The sequence below is a fragment of the Mobula hypostoma genome, chromosome 3 (assembly GCF_963921235.1).
Source record: "Mobula hypostoma chromosome 3, sMobHyp1.1, whole genome shotgun sequence".
NCBI lineage: Eukaryota > Metazoa > Chordata > Chondrichthyes > Myliobatiformes > Myliobatidae > Mobula > Mobula hypostoma.
Window position 1 is genome coordinate 117,994,067 of NC_086099.1, and position 17,007 is coordinate 118,011,073.

General features: G+C 41.2%; 1 protein-coding gene across 7 annotated transcripts in view; it reads right to left on the reverse strand.

Moving 5' to 3' along the window:
- LOC134344214 (bile acid receptor-like) overlaps positions 1 to 4,552 on the reverse strand; it is a 129,699-nt gene extending 125,147 nt beyond the window's left edge. For 2 of the 7 annotated variants that reach the window (XM_063043630.1, XM_063043631.1), the window contains exon 1: positions 4,368 to 4,551. The gene's annotated coding sequence lies outside the window, so the exon portion shown is untranslated. Of the gene's footprint in view, positions 1 to 1,700; positions 1,860 to 2,838; positions 3,136 to 4,367 lie in introns of those variants that run through there. The other 5 variants (XM_063043634.1, XM_063043632.1, XM_063043629.1 and 2 more) reach the window with 4 other exon arrangements.
- Positions 4,553 to 17,007: the final 12,455 nt, after the last annotated feature.

Here is a 17,007-nt window from a genome sequence, read left to right on the forward strand (position 1 = left end):
CAAAGGTAAGTTATATATTCGGCGGAAAAAACAAGTAAAAACTTTTATAATTTCCAATCAGAAAGTGCTCCCCATCCCTCAGCCATCACCCCATTCCATCCCCAACCTTTAATTGACGAAGGCTTGTGACAAAATCACAGGCTAGTTTCAAGAGGTTCAGTGCTTTGCTTCTCCGGTAAATGTAAAAAGTACTGTCCAAGTCAAGTCAAGTAACTTTTTATTGTCATTTCAACCATAACTGCTGGTACAGTGCACAGTAAAAACAAGACAACGTTTTTCAGGACCATGGTGCTACATGAACAATACAAAAACTACACTGAATTACGTAAAACAACACAAAACTACACTGGACTACAGACCTACCCAGGACTGCATAAAGTGCACAAAACTGTGCAGGCATTACAATAAGTAATAAACAAGACAATAGGCACAGTCGAGGGCAGTAGGTTGGTGTCAGTCCAGGCTCTGGGTATTGAGGAGTCTGACGGCTTGGGGGAAGAAACTGTTACATAGTCTGGTCGTGAGAGCCCGAATGCTTCGGTGCCTTTTTCCAGATGGCAGGAGGGAGAAGAGTTTGTATGAGGGGTGCGTGGGGTCCTTCATAATGCTGTTTGCTTTATGGATGCAGCGTGTGGTGTGAATGTCTGTAATGGTGGGAAGAGAGACCCCGATGATCTTCTCAGCTGACCTCACTATCCGCTGCAGGGTCTTGCGATCTGAGATGGTGCAATTTCCGAACCAGGTAGTGATGCAGCTGCTCAGTATACTCTCAGTACAACCTCTCTAGCATGTGGTGGGGATGGGGGGTGGGAGATGGACTTTTCTCAGCCTTCGCAGAGAGTAGAGATGCTGCTGGGCTTTCTTTGCCATGGAGCTGGTGTTGAGGGACCAGGTGAGATTCTCCGCCAGGTGAACACCAAGATATTCGGTGCTCTTAATGATCTCTACAGAGGAGTCGTTGATGTTCAGCGGAGAGTGGTCGCTCTCCTGAAGTCAACAACCATCTCTTTTGTTTTGTTCACATTCAGAGACAGGTTGTTGGCTCTGCACCAGGCTGTTAGCCACTGCACCTCCTCTCTGTATGCTGACTCATCGTTCTTGCTGATGAGACCCACCATGGTCGTGTCATTGGCGAACTTGATGATGTGGTTCGAGCTGTGTGTTGCAGCACAGTCGTGGGTCAACAGAATGAACAGCAGTGGACTGAGCACACAGCCCTGGGGGACCCTTGTGCTCGGTATCATACAAAGGAGAATATTACTATTTATGATGAAGTTCTGCTGAGTAATTATTAATTACTCAATGCAATTAAAAAATAATTTGTTTTGACATTATCCCTGTGCTGTTTTATGACCTGTATGCAATCTGAATGCCTTTTTCTACATTCATGCAAATGATGTTCCCTCTAGTGCATTACCCTTATAATTTCATGCCTTTAGCAGGAAGTTCTGATGTTATGATATATACTATATAAATCAAAATGTGCTTTTTCTCTCACTTCTTCATTTAAACAAAAGAATAATGCATGTTTGTTTACTGTTACTAATTTCATATTAAAGGTAAGTCCATCAATGGCCTAAATGCCATGAAGGTAACCACCAAATATCAATAACAGAATTTAAATACTTCATAGCTAAGCCATATCTATTGTTGAGTGATCATACACAACACGGCAGATCCTAACAGCTTATTCCACTTACCACAATTGAAATTTGCTTTGCTGTGTAAATTCAGTTGAGCAATTATTTTATTCAGTTTTGGAATCTGAACTCTTCTATCAGGCATGTATTTATTGCCCATTACTACTTTCCCTTGAGAGATCATAGTGAACCACCACTACACTCCTTCTGGTTAAAGAGCTCCCATGGTGAGTAGGCAGGTCTGGCACTTAGAATGGACAGACTATATATCTGCAAATCAGAATGACGCACTGCTTGGAGAGGAATCTGCAGGTGATTGAGAGGTGCTATCAGAGTAGCTTGGGTAACTCCATTTTGTCAATGATACAAAACTTGTTCTTGAAGGACGGTTTCTGATGAAGCAGTTGAAGATGGCTGAGCCCAGAGGAAATCTGACAATAGTGACTGACCTACAATAACCACAACCATTCTCTTTGTGCAGGCTTTGATTCCAAACACTGACTCATCCATGTGCTTTACATTGCATGAAGTTTGTCACATTCTAAATATTGTGCAACTTATATTATGCTTTGCATTTCACTCGTTCTCTATAGTGTGAGTTCAATTGTGTCTAGACAGCAAAAGCACAGAGAATGGAGGATATTGACAGAGGTGCTATCAGGTGGGAAGAAGGTGCTCATTTGTTGCCATCACTGTCGCCCCATTACAAACACAACCAACTTGGAACCGCTCAGGCAAGTTCCCTTTAAGCTTTGTCAATGTAGGCCTCTCATACATTGTGAAAAACTGCTTCTGCATGAGTCATTCCATCTGCAAGCTATGCATGTTTAAATGATTTTCATAGAATTGGCATCCAGATGAACTTTACAATCTATCCGTGCTCCCATCTCCATGTTCTCGTGCAAGGAAAGCCCAGAAGAAAAATCATTTCAAGATTGAAACAGAAACTATCAGACTGCCATTTGGAATTAGTTTTCCAGTCAAGTATTGCACTAACTGCACATAGTAGCTTTTGTTTTTTCTTCTACATTATGTGCAGTGTATGGAATACATTCATTACTTACTTATTCATTCTGTGTTATTTGCAGTGCAAAACACACAATATATAGCATGCGACTAGCGCCTCTCTTTTGTAATTTAATCCACTGAATCATCAACATGCATCTTTTGGGACTGCAAGTAAATTAATCCCACTTACCTGCTTTTTGCCAGTTGTCTTGTAATTTGTTTTCCATTGAATATTTATTCAGTTCACATTTTAAAGTTATTTTATATATGCATCAGGCAGTGAACTCCGGATCATAAAGACATAAAGTGATTTTCCTGTTTCAACCCTGGTTCTTAAACCCAACTCATGGAAAAACACAATGTCTCCCAAGGCCTAAAATTCTGAAATGTCTTGCTTCCCTTAGTTTTCACATTTTACAAAGACTGAATTTGGTGTTACTGATCCACTACTTCATCAGTTACTCCATTTCCTGTCCTGCTGAATTCAGTCCCAATAGAAGCTTGTGCTGTGGACATTGCCTCGTAATCTCATTTATTGATTTGGATAGACTGTTTTACATAAATAATATCTTTAATTTCTACTTAGCTATTAATATTTTATGTTTCTGTTACTTTTGTCTTGTCCACTTTAGCATTTGTGTGAAAAAACTCTTGGCTAAAGACGGTATTTCAGTAATCAATGGGTTTGCCCATAGTCTTTCATGTACAGCTTATTTAGTACTAATAGCACAGCAATCTATAAGATATTGTTCGTTGACGGCAACAAACAAATCCTTCAACCTCATTCTTACTCCTAAATTCACAGTGCAACGTTATTTGTAATTGGCAGGTACATCCCCAAATGTTCTTTGACTTTTGCATATTTGATCTACCATGTGTCGTCGTAATTTCCTAATGTACCAGGGAGAAATAAATACTTTACAACTGTATATAACCACTTTTAAGATTTGTGTTTAATTCTTTGGAATTCCAATTTCCCTTGAAATGCCACTATTTTAAGCTACAATATGCTATGATTCTTTTTACAGTGCTTAAATTAAAGAAATTAAATATAATTTACAATTGCCTGTAAGTGAGTATTGGCAAGTAGAGCTGTAAGTTAGAATATTAATACCTCTCAATCTCCCTCTGTTCAAGGTTTATATGAGATGAATATTTATCTACTAATATCAATTTCAAGCCAAATGACTGACCTTAAGCCTTCAGTCTTATTATTTATATGATGACATATCTATAAATGCAACAATATTTTTGTTTTTCTGGCAGTGACCACATTCTAGATGCATGTCAATGTTGATGATCGCTAAAGAAAGAACTTGAGTTTAAAGAATTGTTTACAATTTAATGACATTCCTATTTGTTTCTTGGTCAAATTATATAGTATTTGTGAATCTAATGAATATACTGTATAGCTAACTTGTAATCTAATGAATATACTGTATAGGTTTGTAATCTAATGAATATACTGTATAGCTAACTCTTAAGAGCATAAGTGTAGTCAAACTCAGTACTTGTAGTGTTCTTTAAAATGACCTTTATAAATGAGGTTATTGCTTTTTCATGCAGTGAACCGAATATAATTAACATTTTTTAATTCTGCCAATGCTGTTTCCCACATTTTTCCCAAATAAATTTTTGTTTTTTTTTATTTCACGGAATAACCAAAGTTTGGTGAAACTCTGAAGTAAAAGTAAAATTATATTCTTAAAGTCTGCTTACCGGAATTTGGTGGCGCAGAGGATGTTCTTCCCTGCTTATGTGAAGATATAATGATCTCTGAGCGTCACTGAAGTCCAGCTGGAGCGAGCAGGGCCTTTTTTGCCTATTTATCAGAGTCTCTTTGCAAACACTCTGGCTCCAGACATTCTGCAGAACAGCACTAGAGGCCTATCGCACTAACTAGCTTCCCACACAGCTCCCTCCTGGGTCAGAGAAAGGGCAGCCCCTAGTGAGAATAAATCAAACAGAACTGGCTCATCGTTGCTATCCATGGCCAGGTCATAGAGATCCCCAAGTTGTGTATATCTTCTGCTCCCCATCTTCAAATCTTTCATTTTCTTTTTACCTACTAATTTAGGCAAGGACAAGCAGTGAAACAGAAACAACCTTCTTTCTATTCATCATCCCGTGACAATCTCAAACAGAAAATATGAACAAATCTGAGTATGGTTAGTTTGGTCAGATTTAGTAAGGGACAAATAATTTTATGAATACTTGAGGAACTTGTGGAATGCCACATCCAAAGTTTGCGGTCAAACCTCACGTTGCCTTGCTGCCTTTGATGCTGCTGAGAGCTGCATTTTGTTTTAACAGTATGGGTACCCTGACTTGCACCTTGGGGTTGTTATTGCGACTACACACAATGAACAAAACTCTGACAGATAAAATATCGTATGGAAAATATCAATATTTAAGAGCATGATCAAATTAGAATTGAAATGAATGTAGAACATTATTGTTATTTTGATATCCCTTTGGTTTAATGCTCCAAGTTAATGCAGAGAAAATTATTCCATTCTTATACTTTGCCAGACTAAAATATTTCTGAAGCCAGTGATGTGCTCTCTCAAAAATTGGCAGATTACTACTACTCTTAAACATCTTACGGAAATATTTTCTAGAAAATCAAGTGCAGAGCTACATTTTTTAAAAATTATACTGTTGCAATTACCATTTTGACAATCAAAGGCTTTTCAGTATGGTGAGTATAAATACATTTCCCCGTTTTCCTGACCTTCCCTGTATTCTTGTTTCCCACATAGAATTATATACAGCACAAGCTAGTTAATTTAACTGGTCCATACCAGTGTTTATGCTCTACTCCAGCTGGCTCCAGGTTCCTACAAGTATGGAGGATATACAGAAAATGTTATGGAATAAATTCAGATGTGGTCTCTAAAAGAATAATTTCTCTACCCCAAGAATCAAACATGAATGACTCTGAACATGATTGGCATTTATTCTGCATAAGAGCAGGATTGATAGGCGAGGGGAAAAAGGCACAAAGAAACCACTGCATTATGAGATTAGAAGCCATCCACTACACCTCCACACTTGCCATCTGTCTCCTGCTTGATTATAACAACAAGAAGGTGAGGGAGCCTCACTAGGATAGGTCTGTTCACATGGCAGGCAGCATGGAGGAGGAATAGGAAGGGAAACCTGAGGCAGGTGGTACTTAAGGTTTCCATGTTGAGCCATTTGGCCAACTTCTAGTTCCTGCTGCTCACACTGGTGAACTTGCTGCAATAGGTGGAGGGTTTCCCTGAGTACACCTGCAGTTATGATTGGAATCTATTCTTCAGTGTCCCACGGTTCCTGCGAATATTCTGCTCAAAAGCTGAAAAAAGTACAAATTAATGTCAGAATATCCAGGAGCCTAGAATGTCAGAGAACTTGTTAGGACTAAGTTAGAACTAAGTTTAATATTGGCAGATTTGTGAAGCCCTGTGTAAAGAAATGCAAATCAAGTCCTTCCAGTACAATGTCTGCTCACACTCACACAGTGCTTAAATATTTTCCCTCCGTCTTCCTCTCTGTTCCTTGCTTTTGAAGATGATAACTTCAAAGTTTAAAGTTATTAGCAAAGTACCTTTATGTCACCTGAGACTCATATTCTTGTGAGCATTCACAATAGAATAAAAAATACAATAGAATCAATGAAAAACTACACACAAGCATAGACTGCAAAGATAACAGATTGTGCAAATAAAAAAAGAAAAACTATTAAATGAATGAATGAATGAATAAATAAATAAATGGATAGATAAATAAATCATACTTTGAACATGAGTGATAGAGTCCCTGAAAGTGAGTCCGTTGTTTGTGGGATCAGTTCGGTGTTGGGGTGAGTGAAGTTATCCAAGCTGGTTCAGGGGCCTGATGGTCTGGCAGGGTTTGCAGGCCATTACCTCCGACAGAGCAAAACCCAAGATCATGAAAGGCAGTGATACTTCACTACCAGACGAGCTCAACGCCTTTTGTGCTCGCTTTGAAAGGGAGAATAAAACTACAGCTATGAGGATCCCTGCAGCACCTGGTAGCCCTATGATCTCTGTCTCGGAGGCTGACATCAGGCTGTCTTTCAGGAGAGTGAACACCCACAAGGTGGCAGGCTCCAATGGAGTACGTGGTAAGACCCTGAAAACTTGCTGGGGGTGGTGGGTGCGCGGTATTCAAAGACATTTTCAATCTCTCATTGCTAAGGTCGGAAGTCCCCACCTGCTTCAAAAGGGCAACAAATATACCAGTGCCCAAGAAGGGTAGTGTGAGCTACCTGAAAAACAATCATCCAGTAGCACTCACATCTACGGTGATGAAGTGCTTTGAGAGGTTGATCATGGCTAGGATCAACTCCTACCTCAGTAAGGGCCTGGACCCACTCCAATTTACCAATTACCACAATAGGTCTATGGCAGACACAGTCTCACTGGCTCTTCACATGGCCTTGGATCACCTGGACAATACTAATACCTATGTCAGGATGCTATTTATTGATGATAAATCAGCATTTAACACCATCATCCCTACAGTTCTGATCTAAAAGTTGGAGAACTGGGCCTCTGTACCTCCCTCTGCAACTGGTTACCCGACTTCCTAACAGAAAGACCACAATCTATGTGAATTGGTAATAACATCTCCACCTCGCTGACATTCAACACTGGCACACCTCAGGGATGTGTGCTTAGCCCACTGCTCTACTCTCTCGACACCCATGACCGTGTGGCTAGGCACAGATCAAATGCCATCTATAAATGGCAGAACCTCAGATGAAGACACGAGGGCGTACAGGAGTGAGATATCTCAGCTGGTTGAGTGCTGTTGCAGCAAAAACCTTGCACTCAACGCCAGTAAGACCAAAGAGCTGATTGTGGGCCTAGGAAAAGGTAGGATGAGGGAACACAAACCATTCCTCAGAGAGGGATCAGAAGTGGAGAGAGGATCGAACCTGGTCCCAACACATCGATGCAGATGAAGAAGGCAAGACAGATACTACATTTCATTAGGAGTTTGAGGAGATTTGGTTTTCACCTAAGACCCTTGATAACTTCTATAGAGCATTCAGACAGGCTGCTTCACTGTTTGGTATTGTGGTAGGGTGGGTGGGGGGCTACTGCACAGAATCGAAAGAAGCTATGGAAAGTTGTAAAATTAGTCAGTTCCATTATGGTACTAGCCTCCGTAGTATCCAAGACATCTTCAAGGAGCGGTGCCTCAGAAAGGTGGCATCCATCATTAAGGACCTCCATCACCCAGGACATGCCCTCTTCTCATTGTTACCATCAGGAAGGAGGTACAGGAGCCTGAAGACACACACTCAGTGATTCAGAAACAGCTTCTTCCTCTGCTGTCCAATTTCTAAATGGACATTCAACCCATGAATACTACCTCAATATCCTTTTTTTATTTCTGTTTTTGCATTACTTACTTTTAACTTAACTATTTAATATACATATATATACTTACTGTAACTGTAACTGATCTACTTGTTCATTTTTTCTATATTATTGCATTGTACTGCTGCCACAAAGTTAACAAGTTTCACAACATATGCAAGTGATATTAAACCTGATTTTGATTCAATTCTTCTGATGAACTGGGCTGTATCCACTACTTTTTGCAGGCTTTGACATTCTTGTGCATTGGTGTTTCCAGTCCAGTCCGTGATGAAACCTATCAGGATACTCTCCACTGTGCATCTATCGATGTTTTTCAAAGTTTTAGATGATATGCCGAATCTTCACAAACTTCTAAGTAGCGTTGCTGCTGACCCTTCTTTGTAATGGCACTTAAGTGCTAGCCCCAGAACAGAAAATCTGAAATGATAAAGCCAAGGAACTTAAAGTTACTGACCCTCTTCGCCTTCAATTCCCTAATGAGAACTGGCTCATGAGCTTGTAATAGAGTAGAGTTCAAAGTTTTTTACATAGGAACACAGAAAAGATACAGCACAATACAGGCCCTTCGACCCACAAAGCTGTGCCGAACATGTCCTTACTTTAGAAATTACCTAGGGTAACCCATAGCCTTCTATTTTTCTAAGCTCCATGTACCTATCCAGGAGTCTCTTAAAAGACCTTATCGTTTCCACCTCCACCACCGTCGCCGGCAGCCTATTCCATGCTTTCACCACCCTTTGCGTAAAAAACTCACCCCTGATGTCTCCTCTGTACCTGCTTCCAAGCACCTTAAATCTGTGCCCTCTTGTGCTAGCCATTTCAGCCCTGGGAAGAAGCCTCTGACCGTCCACACGATCAATGCCTCTCATCATCTTATACACCTCTACCAGGTCACCTCTCATCCTCTGCTGTTCCAAGGAGAAAAAGTCGAGTTCACTCAACCTATTCTCATAAGTAATGCTCCCCAAACCAGGCAACGTCCTTATAAATCTCCTCTGCACCCTTTCTATGATTTCCACATCCTTCCTGTAGTGAGGCAACCAGAACTGAGCACAGTACTCCACGTGAGGTCTGACCAGGGTCGTATATAGCTGCAACATTACCTTTCGGCTCTTAAATTCAGTCCCACGTTTGATGAAGGTGAATGCACTGTATGCCTTCTTAACCACACAGTCAACCTGCGCAAACATGAGGAATTCTGCAGATGCTGGAAATTCAAGCAACACACATCAAAGTTGCTGGTGAACGCAGCGGGCCAGGCAGCATCTCTAGGAAGATGTACAGTCGACATTTTGGCCGTCAACCTGCGCAGCAGCTTCGAGTGTCCTATGGACTCAGACCCCAAGATCCCTCTGATCCTCCACACTACCAAGAGTCTTACCATTAACTACTATATTCTGCCGTCATATTTGACCTACCAAAATGAACCACCTCACATTTATCCGGGTTAAACTCCATCAGCCACTTCTCAGCCCAATTTTGCATCCTATCAATGTCCCGCTGTAACCTCTGACAGCCCTCCACACTATCCACAACACCCCAACCTTTGTGTCAGCAGCAAACTTACTAACCCATCCCTCCACTTCCTCATCCAGGTCATTTATAAAAACCACAAAGAGTAAGGGTCCCAGAACAGATTCCTGAGGCACACCACTGGTCACCGACCTCCATTCAGAATATGACCTGTCTACAACCACTTTTTACCTTCTGTGGGCAAGCCAGTTCTGGATCCACAAAGCAATGTCCCCTTGGATCCCATGCCTCCTTACTTTCTCAATAAGCCTTGCACGGGGTACCTTGTCAAATGCCTTGCTGAAATCCATATACACTACATCTACTGCTCTGACTTCATCAATGTGTTCAGTCACATCCTCAAAAAATTCAATCAGGCTCGTAAGGCATGACCTGCCTTTGACAAAGCCATGCTGACTATTCCTAATCATATTATGCCTCTCCAAATGTTCATAAATCCTGCCTCTCAGGATCTTCTGCATCAACTTACCAACCATGGAAGTAAGACTCACTGGTCTATAATTTCCTGGGCTATCTCTACTCCCTTTCTTGAATAAGGGAACAACATCCGCAGCCCTCCAATCCTCCAGAACCTCTCCCATCCCCATTGATGATGCAAAGATCATCGCCAGAGGCTCAGCAATCTCCCTCCTCACCTCACACAGTAGCCTGGAGTACATCTCATCCCTGTCCCAGTGACTTATCCAATTTGATGCTTTCCAAAAGCTCCAGCACATCCTCTTCCTTAATATCTACATGCTCAAGCTTTTCAGTCCACTGTAAGTCATCCTTACAATCTCCAAGATCCTTTTCCGCAGTGAATACTGAAGCAAAGTACTCATTAAGTACCTCTGCTATCTCTTCCGGTTCCATACTCACTTTTCCACTGTCACACTTGATTGGTCCTATTCTCTCACGTCTTATCCTCTTGCTCTTCACATACCTGCAGAATGCCTTGGGGTTTTCCTTAATTCTCTCTGCCAAGGCTCCTTCTGGCTCTCCTAATTTCTTTCTTAAGCTCCTTCCTGCTAGCCTCATAATCTTCTAGATCTCTATCACTACGTTGTTTTTTGAACCTTTCGTAAGCTCTTCTTTTCTCCTTGACTAGATTTATAACAGCCTTTGTACACCACAGTTCCTGTACCCTACCATCCTTTCCCTGTCATATTGGAACGTACCTATGCAGAACCCCACACAAGTATCCCCTGAACATTTGCCACATTTCTTCTGTATGTTTCCCTGAGAACATCTGTTTCAAATTTATACTTCCAAGTTCCTGCCTGATAGCCTGATCTTTCCCCTTACTCCAATTAAACACTTTCCTAACTTGTCTGTTCCTATCCCTCTCCAATGCTATGGTAAAGGAGATAGAATTGTGATCACTATCTCCAAAATGCCTTATGCAAAATGACAAGCTGAATCTATTACATGACCATTATCGTCATCAAATTATCTGAACATGAATGCTTTGAAACCTATCCTGCTTGCCGCTGTGCAAGGCAGAGTTCAAAGGAAGCAATGAGTGACTTTCATTATTAAAGATATATTTCAGGATGCCCTCCAGTTTTATTGCATTTTGTTGTGATATCCAGATTTTAGAGACTGACACTTCTTTAAACAGGTAGAAGTGATCCTGAAGGAGTCAGTGGACTGTAATTCATTTAATTTCTCCTAAAACATAATTCTCTTTCATTCTCCATGTGGGTTGCCTGGCCTACAGAGTATCTCCAGCATTCCTATTTTCCTTTTTTTTTGGTTTTTAAGCATTTTTTATGAAGTAAGAACATATTGCTTTTTTTCTTGTATTCTTCAGGATGTGGATGTCACTAGTAAGTCCAGACGTGTTGTCTATTCCTAACCACCTTGAGAAGTTCTTCTCGTGAAGGACATCCACCATGTTATTAAGAAGGGAATTCTATGATATTAACCCAGCAACAATGAAGGAGCTTATGGGATGTGATGGCAGGGAACTGCAGATGATGATTTTTTTAATGCATCTAATGCCTGTATATTTCTTGACGGTAAAGGTTGTATGTTTGGAAGGTTGATGCAGGCTAGATGCCTATGTTATGTAGATAGTACACACTTCAGTGGTGACAAAATGATTGTTGTGATGTGTCTAGTGTGCTAGAGCAGTGGGTAGTGCTTGTCACTCTCACTTTCAGCTTCCACCACTGGCTCGCAGTGTCGCGAAAAGGAAAGCTGACTGTGTAACTCTCTCCCTGCCAGTACCTAGCCTCTCCAACAGCAAGCCTCCTCGCTGGCAACACATGGAAACTGAACTCCCTTCAGACTCAGGTTGAACTACAGAGGATGGGGAGTAGGTCTGGCCCCTGCACACGTAGCTCACAGGCCCACTGGTGTGTGGACACGCCCTGGTGCTTATACATCTGCCCAGGCTTGTGATGATGATCACCATCACCCATTGTCCTTCGAGACAGATGGATGCCAACCACTACACACTTCAGTTATGGTGTACCATTGGCAGAGGGAATGAATGTTTAGGCTGGTGCCCAGGACACTAGTCAAGAAGATTACTTTATACTGGACATAAATCAACACTACAAATGCTGGAATATGAAACAAAAACAGAAAATGCTGGAATAAATCAGCTGGTCTAACAGTATCTGTGGGAAAACACAGTTAACTTTCCAGGTGGAAGACCTTCATCAAAACAGGCTTCTCTCTCTACAGATGCAACTTGTCTTGCTGAATTCTTCCAACCTTCCTGTGCTGGAAGGGGTTAAACTTCCTGAGTGTTTTTGGAACCTTACACATTAGGGTATTTGGAGCATATTCCATCCTGACTTGTGTATTGTGAACAGGGGAAAGACAAGGTATCATGAGGCAAGTCATTAATCATAAAATACTGAGCTTAGGATCTCCTCTCATAATCAAAGTGGCTTACCCAAAGAGTCTAGGCTATGGTGGCCTCTATGGATACCAATGATGGAAACTCAGCATTGTAATGCTGTTGAATATCAAAGATAGGTATTTAGATTGTTTAACTGTCTGTCATTGTAGATAGTCAATGGCTAGGATTTGTCAGATGTAAATGTTAATTGCCATTTATAAGACCACAAGACATAAGAGCAGAATTAGGCCATCTGGCCTGTCAAGTCTGCTCCGTCATTCAATCATGGCTGATCCTTTTTTTTCTTTCTCCTCCTCAACCTCAGATCCCGGCCTTCTCCTCGTAACTTTGGATGCCATGTCCAATCAAGAACCGAACAAGTTCTGCCTTAAATACACCCAACGACCTGGCCTCCACACCTGCCTGTGGTAATAAATTCCACAAATTCATCACCCTCTGGCTAAAGAAATTTCTCCGCATCTCTGTTTTGAAAGGGCGTTCCTCTATCCTGAGGCTGTGCCCTCTTGACCTAGACTCTCCCACCATGGGAAACATCTTCTCCACATCTACTCTGTCTGGGCCTTCCAACGTTCGAAAGGTTTCAGTGTGTTCCGCCCTCATCCTTCTGAATTCCAGCGAGTACAGACCCAGAGCCATCAAATGTTCCTCGTATGATAACCCTTTCATTCCTAGAATCATCCTTGCGAACCTCGTCTGGACCCTCTCCAATGCCAGCATACCTTTTCTAAGATGAGGGGCCCAAAACTGTTCACAATACTCAAGGTGAGGCCTCACCAGTGCCTTATAAAGCTTCAGCATCACATCCTTGCTCTTGTATTCTAGACCTCTTGTAATGAATGCTAATATGGCATTTGCATTCCTCACCACTGACTCAACCTGCAAGTTAACCTTTAGAGTGTTCTGAACAAGGACTCCCAAGTCCCTTTGCATCTCAGATTTTTGGATTTTCTCCCCATTTAAAAAATAGTCCACACATTTATTTCTACTACCAAAGTATATGACCATGCATTTTCCAACATTGTAATTCATTTGCCACTCTCTTGCCCATTCTCCTAATCTGTCTAAGTCCTTCTGCATCCTACCTGTTTCCTCAACACTACCTGTCTCTCCACCAACCTTCATGTCATCTGCAAACTTGGCAACAAAGCCATCTATTCCATCATCTAAATTATTTATATACAGCATAAAAAGAAGTGGTCCCAACACTGACCCCTGTGGAACACCACTAGTCACTGGCAGCCAACCAGAAAGGGATCCTTTTATTTCCACTTGCTGCCTCCTACCAATCAGCCAATGCTCTAACCACATTAGTAACTTTCCTGTAATACCATGGGCTCTTAACTTGGAAAGCAGCCTCATGTGTGGCACCTTGTCAAAGGCCTTCTGAAAGTCCAAATATATAACATCCACTACATCCCCTTTATCTATCCTACTTGTAATCTCCTCAAAGAATTCCAACAGGTTCATCAGGCAGGATTTTGCCTTTAAGGAAACCATGCTGAATTTGTCCTATCTTGTCCTGTGTCACCAAGTGCTCCATCACCTCATCCTTAACAATTGACTCTAACATCTTCCCAACCACTGAGGTCAGGCTAACTAGTCTATAATCTCCTTCCTGTTGCCTTCCTCCTTTCTTAACGAGTGGAGTGAAATTTGCAATTTTCCAGACTCTGGCACCATGCCAGAGTCCAATGATTTTTGAAACTTATAACTTATATGAGAATGCTGTTAAGGACTTTTTGTATACAGAAGTGGAGTATTTGTTTTCTGAGAAGTTGCAAATGGATTTGACACAGACTTCTGACTTTAAGATTAAGGGAAGGTCTTTGTTGAAGTGCTTTGAGAATGATTAGGCTTTGGGCTCTTCCCTAAGGAAGTCCTGCAGCATTCTTCTAATTTTGAAGATTGTGTGAGGAGTGACTTTAAACATTGGAGTGTTTACCCTTCGGCTTTTACCCATCAGCTTTATTTTTGCCTGGTTCCGTGATGTCACTCAATAAAACTTGGGGATTTTACCGGGATTGAATGTTTTGCAGTTTTCTGTTCCTGGTTGAAAGTAAGCATCCAAATGTAACAGGTGTATGAGAAGACAAATAGTATGCTAGCAATCACACCAAAGGAACTTGAGTACAGGAATAGAAAAGGCTTACTACTACTGATTCTATTCCTAGTTCAACTCAGCAGTTTCCCTGATCGGATTCCTTCTGGTGCTTTGCAGTGGCAGAGCACCTGAAGCAGAGGTCCTTGGAGTACACGCTGCTTAATGATGCACAACATTTTGGCACTTATCTGTTTATGACTTTCTCAGAAGCAAGCATTTGAACAGAAGTTTTAATGAACTATCACTAACTACAGATCAGTGGGTTTTACAAGATACTGACCAATTGCAGGAAGCTCTGCATTTCTATACCAGTAGGACAAAAAATTAATTTGTGCGTTACGATAATTTGCAAGTCATGGAAAAGTAATGTTTTAATCTGAGGTAGTGCTTCTTTAAGCTGACTGAAGCAGTTTTTTCTACCATCAAGAAAATTAATACAAAAATATATCCAGGGTGAACCACTAAACAAAATAGAATAAATTAAAATAGAAGCCATCTGCTTAAGCTATGTTGCTTTGGTAACTAGATCCATTAAGGTGAGTTTGAGAATTGCTTAATGTAAAAGTCACTGCTGCACTTGCTCCCAAACAGCAGACCTCTGTTACGGGAAACCACTAACCAACTAAACGTCATGCAGCCTCCATAAAGAGGGCAGGGAAGGCACTTTCAGTGGCAGTCAACTCTTTAATGAGCTTGAAAGTGACTGTTTCTACCACGGGTCCATTTCTCTTACTGAGAGGACATCTTAAGTTCAAGACAGGTTAAATGCAAGCTAGCATTTCAGCTTCCTTCCCTTCTCTTTTTCCTCTGGTCCACTGTCCTCTCCTGTCAGACTGCTTCATTTCCAGCTCTTAACCTTTCCTACCCACCCGGCTTTCACTGCCACCTTCAGGCTGTCTACCTCCCCCCGCCCGCCTCAACTTTTTATACTGTCGTCTTCCTCCTTCCTTTCTCGTCTTGCGAGGGGGCCTCGGTCTGAAAAGTCAACTGTTTATTCATTTCTCTGCCTGACCTGCTGAGTTCTTCCAGCAGTTTGTGTGTGTTGCTTAGCATTCCAGCTGATAACTCTTAATCTTGACTATGTTGAATAAATTTTGCTGAGAAATTGCTTCATATTGCAGTGTTGCTTAGTCCATGCTTAAGATATTCAAGTTCAGAATGCAGTAGTTAATTTTGTATGTAAATCTCTGGAGTCACAAGCAAGTAACTCCCAAAATGTTGTGCATTGTCAAACAGTCCTGCACACCAAAGACCTCTCCTTCAGGCGCTTTGCCGCTGAAAAGCGTGAGAGTAGACCAAGGCTGGGAGGTCAGCAGTTAGGGGAAGAAACAAACCAAGGGTTCAATCAGAACTAAAGTGGAAGCAAATCATCCCATCACTAAAGGATGGTCTAAGATGCCCATTGTATTCTCCCTCACCTTAAAGAAACCTTAGCATGTAATGATGTTCAAAGTTCCAAGTAAATATATATCACCGTATACCACAGTGAGATTGATTTTCTTGCAGGCATGCTCCATAAATCCTTTATAGAATAATAACCATCATAGAATCAATGAAGGACTGCACCAACTGGATGTTCAACCAATGTACAAAAGGCAACAAACTATGCAAATACAAAATGAAAGAAATAATAATAATAAATATATAAGCAATAAATATAGAGGACATGAGATGAAGAGTCCTTGAAAGTGAGTTGAATTTGAGTGAAGTTATCCCCTCTGGTTCAAGAATTCGATGGTTGAGGGGTAATAACTTTTCATGAACCTGTGGTGTGGATCCTGAGGCTCCTAGAGCTTTTTCCCGATGGCAGCAGCAAGAAGAGAGCATGACCTGGGTGGTGTGAGTTGCTGATGATCGATTCTGCTTTTCTGTGAGAGTGCTCTGTATAGATATGCTCAATGATGGGGAGGGCATTACCAATGATGCACTGGGCCATATCCACTAACTTTTGAAGGATTTTCTGTTACAGTAATCTAGAGTTAAAATTTCTTCATGGCAACTGTGGTATTAATATTCAATAAATTAAATAAAATCTAAAATGAAAGTCTAATATAATTAATAATGCCCATCAAATCACTGGTGTCCTTCACTGACAAAGCTTGCCAGTATATGAAGTGCTTAACTGAGCAATAGTTCTCAACATATTGCTATGGTTACCATTTTCAGCAAGCCCAAGCTCCAGACAGCTTCATTCATTTGATGCTAAGAAGTTCTTTGCCGATTCCTCTATTCTAAGTACTTTTGTAGTCTCTCTACTTGCTGAAAACTACCCTCCTCTCCACCTATCTTTGTGTTGTCTGCAAACTTTGCAACAAAGCTGTGCTCTTTTCTCACTGCAGCCATCGGGTAGAAGGTACAAGAGCCTCAGGACTCACACCACCAGGTTCAAGAACAGTTACTACACCTCAACCATCAGGCTTTTGAACAGAAGAAGATAATTATACTCATCTATTGAGATGCTCCCACTTTAAA